Here is a 6886-nt window from a genome sequence, read left to right as displayed (position 1 = left end):
CTTGATCCTGATCTGTTATGGCTAGGACTTTTTCCTCTTCCGAGATTGACGGGTTCTGTAGCATTTCTTGGATGAGGCTTCTATTGTTGCCCTCTGGTTTGGTGCTGGCTAGTTTTGAGAGTGCGTCAGCTCGGGCATTTTGTTCACGGGTATGTGGCAGATCTTGTATTCCCCGAGTTGTCCAAGCTGTTCCTTGGTTTTATCCAAATACTTTTTCATGGTGGGATCTTTGGCTTGGTAGCTTCCTGTTATTTGTGAGGTAACTACTTGTGAATCGCTGAAGATGTTGAGTTTTTGAGCTCCAACCTCCTTAGCCAGCTTCAAACCAGCTAGTAACGCTTAATATTCCGCCTGGTTGTTTGAGGCCGGGAACCCAAATTTGAGGAAAAGTTCAACTTGGGTTCCTTGGTTGCTTTCGATTATCACACTTGCGCCGCTTCCAGTCTTATTCGAGGAACCGTCCACGTAGAGATTCCATTCTGTGGGGGTTTCCAGGGTATCTGTGAATTTTGCAATGAAGTCGGCTAAGTACTGTGACTTGATGGCTGTCCAAATTTCATATTGGAGGTCGAACTCGGATAACTCGACTGCCCATTGTAAAATTCTGCCTGCTAGATCTGTTTTTTGCAATATTCCTTTTATGGGCTGGTTGGTCCGAACCTTAATGGTGTGAGCCTGGAAGTACGGGCGAAGTCGTCGAGATGTCAGTATGAGAGTATAGGCAAACTTTTCTATTTTTTGGTAGTTCAGCTCGGATCCCTGCAGCGCTTTACTAATGAAGTATACAGGTTGTTGCCCTTTGTCGTCCTCTTGAACCAGTGCTGAAGCTACTGCCCAACTTCCTACCGCAAGGTATAATACAAGTGGCTCTCCCTCTCGTGGTCGAGTTAGGATAGGTGGTCGTCCCAGGAAACTTTTGAAATTCTGGAAGGCTTGCTCGCACTCTATTGTCCATTCGAACTTCTTTCCTTTCCTTAAAGTAGCATAGAAGGGGAGAGATCTTATCGCTGATCCCGCTAAGAATCTGGATAATGCTGCCAATCTTCCGTTGAGTTGTTGTACCTCTCTGATACAAGTTGGGCTCTTCATGTTGAGTATGGCCTGGCATTTATCCGGATTTGCCTCAATTCCTCTTTGTGTGAGCATAAAACCTAAGAATTTGCCTGCTTCTACTGCAAAGGTGCATTTTGCCGGATTGAGTCGCATGTCATGCTTCCTTATAGTGTCGAACACTTGGGCCAGGTCGGACAATAATGTCTCTTCACTTTGTATCTTTATTAACATATCGTCCACGTAGACTTCCATGATTTTTCCGATATGATCTGAAAAGACTTTATTCATTAGCCTTTGATAAGTAGCTCCCGCATTCTTGAGACCAAAAGGCATCACAATGTAGCAGTAATTTGCTTTTGGTGTTAAAAACGAGGTCTTTTCTTGATCTGGTGGATACATGGGGGTTTGATTGTATCCGGAATATGCATCCATAAACGAGAGGTATTTATATCCGGATGAGGCATCCACCAGAGCGTCGATACTTGAGAGCGGATAAGGATCTTTTGGGCAGACTTTGTTGAGATCGGTGTAGTCGGTGCACATTCGCCACTTTCCATTTGATTTTTTCACCAAGACGACGTTGGCTAGCCATAGTGGGTACTTGACTTCTCTTCCTGCTTCCAGTAATGCTTGTACCTGTTCTTCCATAGCTTGGGATCGTTCTGGCCCAAGTTTTCTTCGTTTCTGCTGTACCGGCCGAGATCCTGGATAGACCGCCAACTTGTGACACATTAGCTTGGGGTCTATACCTGGCATGTCTGCAGCTTTCCATGCGAAGAGATCGACATTATCTCGTAAGAACTGTACTAGTAATTCTTTTGCGTCTCCTTCTAGGATCGTGCCAATATTAGTTGTTTTGTCTGAGGTGTCTCCGATCTGAACTTTCTCTACTTCACCTTCGGGCTGTGGTCGGAGTTCTTCTTGTCTCTGAACTCCCCCAAGCTCAATTGTATGGAACTCTTCTCCTCTGCCTCTGAGGTTTAGACTTTCGTTATAACAGCGGCGTGTGATGAGCGGATAATTTATACGCTTTTTGGCATTGTCTTTAGTATGTTTTTAGTAGAATCTAGTTACTTTTAGGGATGTTTTTATTAGTTTTTCTGTTAAATTCACATTTCTGGACTTTACTATGAGTTTGTGTATTTTTCTGTAATTTCAGGTTTTTTCTGGCTGAAATTGAGGGACTTGAGCAAAAATCAGATTCAGAGGTTGAAAAAGGACTGCTGATGCTGTTGGATTCTGACCTCCCTGCACTCAAAGTGGATTTTCTGGAGCTACAGAATTCCAAATGGCGCGCTCTCAACGGCGTTGGAAATTAGACATCCAGGGCTTTCCAAAAATATATAATAGTCTATACTTTGCTCGAGTTTAGACGACGCAAAAGGGCGTTGAACGCCAGTTCTATGCTGCAGTCTGGAGTTAAATGCCAGAAACACGTTACAACTTGGCGTTCAACTCCAAAAGAAGCCTCTGCACGTGTAAACTTCAAGCTCAGCCCAAGCACATACCAAGTGGGCCCCGGAAGTGGATTTATGCATCAATTACTTACTTCTGTAAACCCTAGTAACTAGTTTAGTATAAATAGGACTTTTTACTATTGTATTAGACATCATCGGATCATCTTTGATCAGTTTTATGCTATCTTAGACTTTCATGGGGGCTGGCCATTCGGCCATGCCTGGACCATTATCACTTATTTATTTTCAAACGGTAGAGTTTCTGCACTCCATAGATTAAGGTGTGGAGCTCTGCTGTTCCTCATGATTTAATGCAAAGTACTACTATTTTCTATTCAATTCAACTTATTCCGCTTCTAAGATATCCATTCGCACCCAAGAACATGATAAATGTGATGATTATGTGACGCTCATCATCATTCTCACTTATGAACGCGTGCCTGACAAACACTTCCGTTCTACATGCAACCAAGCTAGAATGAGTATCTCTTAGATATCTAATACAGGGGACCGAGTCCGAGTTATTAGTATCTTCGTGGTATAAGTTAGAACCCATGGATGGCCATTCCTGAGATCCGGAAAGTCTAAACCTTGTCTGTGGTATTCCGAGTAGGATCTGGGAAGGGATGGCTATGACGAACTTCAAACTTGCGAGTGCTGGGCGTAGTGACAGACGCAAAAGGATAGTAAATCCTATTCCAGTATGATCGAGAACCTCCAGATGATTAGCCATGCCGTGACAGAGTATTTGGACCATTTTCACAGAGAGGATGGGATGTAGCCATTGACAACGGTGATGCCCTTACAGAAAGCTTGCCATGGAAAGGAGTAGGAAGGATTGGATGAAGACAGCAGGAAAGCAAAGATTCAGAGGAACGAAAGCATCTCTATACGCTTGTCTGAAATTCTCACCAATGAATTACATAAGTATTTCTATCTTTATTTTCTGTTTATTTATTATTATTATTCGAAAACTCCATAACCATTTGATATCCGCCTGACTGAGATTAACAAGATGACCATAGCTTGCTTCATACCAACAATCTCCGTGGGATCGACCCTTACTCACGTAAGGTTTTATTACTTGGACGACCCAGTGCACTTGCTGGTTAGTTGTGCAAAGTTGTGAAGTTATGTTTGGACCATGGTATTGTGCACCAGTTATTGGCGCCATTGCCAGGGAGAGAACGAACAACAAATTTTACAACCTCAGAGTAACAATTTCGCATACCAAGTTTTTGGCGTCGTTGCCGGAGATTGTTCGAGTTTGGACAGCTGACGGTTCATCTTGTTGCTCAGATTAGGTAATTTTCTTCTTATTTTGTTTCCAAAAAGTTTTCAAAAAAAAAAATTTTTTTTTTCAAAAATATTTTCTTCTTTTTCGTTTTTCCTAATTAATTTTCGAAAAAAAATAAAATACAAAAAAAATTTATAAAATCATAAAAATCAAAAAAATATTTTGTGTTTCTTGTTTGAGTCTTGAGTCAATTTTTAAGTTTGGTATCAATTGCATTTTTTTCTAAAAATTTTTTATGCATTTTTCGAAAATTCATGCATTCATAGTATTCTTCATGATCTTGAAGTTGTTCTTGGCCAGTCTTCTTGTTTGATCTTCATATTTTCTTGTTTTGTGTCTTTTCTTTTTTTTCATATGCATTCTTGCATTCATAGTGTCTATACATGAAAAATTTCTAAGTTTGGTGTCTTGCATGTTTTCTTTTCTTAAAAATTTTTCAAAAATAAGTTCTTGATGTTCATCTTGACATTTAAAGTGTTCTTGGTGTTCATCTTGACATTCATAGTGTTCTTGCATGCATTCATTGTTTTGATCTAAAAATTCTCATGCATTGAGTCTTTTTCATGTTTTTCTCTTTCTTCATTAAAAATTCAAAAATAAAAAAATATCTTTCCCTTTTTCTTCTCATAAATTCGAAAATTTGAGTTGACTTTTTCAAAACTTTTTAAAATTTAGTTGTTTCTTATGAGTCAAATCAAATGTTCAATTTAAAAATCTTATCTTTTTTAAAATCTTTTTCAAAAATCAAATCTTTTTCATTTTTCTTATTTATTTTCGAAAATTTTAAAAATATTTTTCAAAAATCTTTTTCTTAATTTTATCTCATAATTTTCGAAAATATTATCAATTAATGTTTTGATTCAAAAATTTCAAGTTTGTTACTTACTTGTTAAGAAAGATTGAAACTTTAAGTTCTAGAATCATATCTTGTGATTTCTTGTGAATCAAGTCATTAATTGTGAATTTAAAAATAAAATCTTTTTCAAAACTAATTTCAATCATATCTTTTCAAAAATATCTTTTTATCTTATCTTTTTTTCATATCTTTTTAATCATATCTTTTTAAAACATATCTTTTTCAAAAATTTGATTTTAAAATATCTTTTCTAACTTCTTATCTTCTTATCTTTTCAAAATTGATTTTCAAATTTGTTTCAACTAACTAATTAACTTTTTGTTTGTTTCTTATCTCCTTCAAAACTACCTAACTAACTATCCCTCTCTAATTTTCGAAAATACCTCCCTCTTTTTCAAAAATTCTTTTAATTAATTAATTGTTTAAATTTAAATTTTAATTTTAATTCTCCTTCAATTTTCAAAAATCACTAACTCTTTTTCAAAAAAAAATTATTTTCGAAATTCCCTCACCTCTCATCTTCTTTTATTTATTTATTCATCTACTAACACTTCTCTTCATCTCATATCTCTGCTATCCTCACCCTTGTATTTGGATTATCCATTCTTCTTCACTCTTATTCCCTTTCTTCTTCTACTAACAACAAGGGAACCTCTATACTGTGGTAAAAAGGATTCCTATTATTATTTTCTGTTCCCTTCACTTTCATATGAGCAGGAGGAAGGACAAGAACATTCTTGTTGAAGCAGATCCTGAACCTGAAAGGACTCTGAAGAGGAAACTAAGAGAAGCTAAAATACAACAATCCAGAGACAACCTTACAGGAATTTTTGAACAGGAAGAGGAGATGGCAGCCGAAAATAATAATAATGCAAGGAGGATGCTTTGTGACTTTACTGCACCTAATTCCAATTTACATGGAAGAAGCATCGCCATCCCTGCCATTGGAGCAAACAATTTTGAGCTTAAACCTCAATTAGTTTCTCTGATGCAACAAAACTGCAAGTTTCATAGACTTCCATCTGAAGATCCCTTTCAGTTCTTAACTGAATTCTTGCAGATCTGTGATACTGTTAAGACTAATGGAGTAGATCCTGAAGTCTACAGGCTCATGCTTTTCCCTTTTGCTGTGAGAGACAGAGCTAGAATATGGTTGGTTTCTCAACCTAAAGATAGCCTGAACTCTTGGGATAAGCTGGTCAAGGCTTTCCTAGCCAAGTTCTTTCCTCCTCAAAAGCTGAGTAAGCTTAGAGTGGATGTTCAAACCTTCAGACAGAAAGAAGGTGAATCCCTCTATGAAGCTTGGGAGAGATACAAGGAACTGACCAAAAAGTGTCCTTCTGACATGCTTTCAGAATGGACCATCCTGGATATATTCTATGATGGTCTGTCTGAATTAGCTAAGATGTCATTGGATACTTCTGTAGGTGGATCCATTCACCTAAAGAAAATGCCTGCAGAAGCTCAAGAACTCATTGACATGGTTGCTAATAACCAGTTCATGTACACTTCTGAGAGGAATCCTGTGAGTAATGGGATGCCTCAGAAGAAGGGAGTTCTTGAAATTGATACTCTGAATGCCATATTGGCCCAGAATAAAATATTGACTCAGCAAGTTAATATGATTTCTCAGAGTCTGAATGGAATGCAAGCTGCATCCAACAGCACTCAAGAGGCATCTTCTGAAGAAGAAGCTTATGATCCTGAGAACCCTGCAATAGCAGAGGTAAATTATATGGGTGAACCTTATGAAAACACCTATAACCCCTCATGGAGAAATCACCCAAATTTCTCATGGAAGGATCAACAAAAGCCTCAACAAGGCTTTAATAATGGTGGAAGAAACAGGTTTAGCAATAGCAAGCCTTTTCCATCATCCACTCAGCAACAGACAGAGAACTCTGAACAAAATACCTCTAATTTAGCAAACTTAGTCTCTGATCTATCTAAGGCCACTCTGAGTTTCATGAATGAAACAAGGTCCTCCATTAGAAATTTGGAGGCACAAGTGGGCCAGCTGAGTAAGAAGATTACTGAAACCCCTCATAGTGCTCTCCCAAGTAATACAGAAGAAAATCCAAAAGGAGAGTGCAAGGCCATTGAATTGACCATCATGGCCGAATCCAAGGAGGAAGGGGAGGACGTGAATCCCAAGGAGGAAGACCTCCTGGGACGTCCAGTGATCAATAAGGAGTTTCCCTCTGAGGAACCAAAGGACTCTGA

The 6886-nt window shown here is 38.3% G+C and overlaps 1 non-coding gene across 1 annotated transcript; it reads right to left on the bottom strand.

Annotated features, from left to right (window-relative positions):
- Positions 1-5906: 5906 nt before the first annotated feature.
- Positions 5907-6014, bottom strand: LOC112746386 (small nucleolar RNA R71). The gene has a single exon (XR_003174272.1). It is a non-coding gene; the product is annotated as a small nucleolar RNA R71 (small nucleolar RNA).
- Between the last annotated feature and the right edge of the window lie 872 nt (positions 6015-6886).

The sequence above is a fragment of the Arachis hypogaea genome, chromosome 14 (assembly GCF_003086295.3).
Source record: "Arachis hypogaea cultivar Tifrunner chromosome 14, arahy.Tifrunner.gnm2.J5K5, whole genome shotgun sequence".
NCBI lineage: Eukaryota > Viridiplantae > Streptophyta > Magnoliopsida > Fabales > Fabaceae > Arachis > Arachis hypogaea.
The sequence above is the reverse complement of the archived record's forward strand: the minus strand, read 5'-3'. Positions and strand labels throughout refer to the sequence as shown.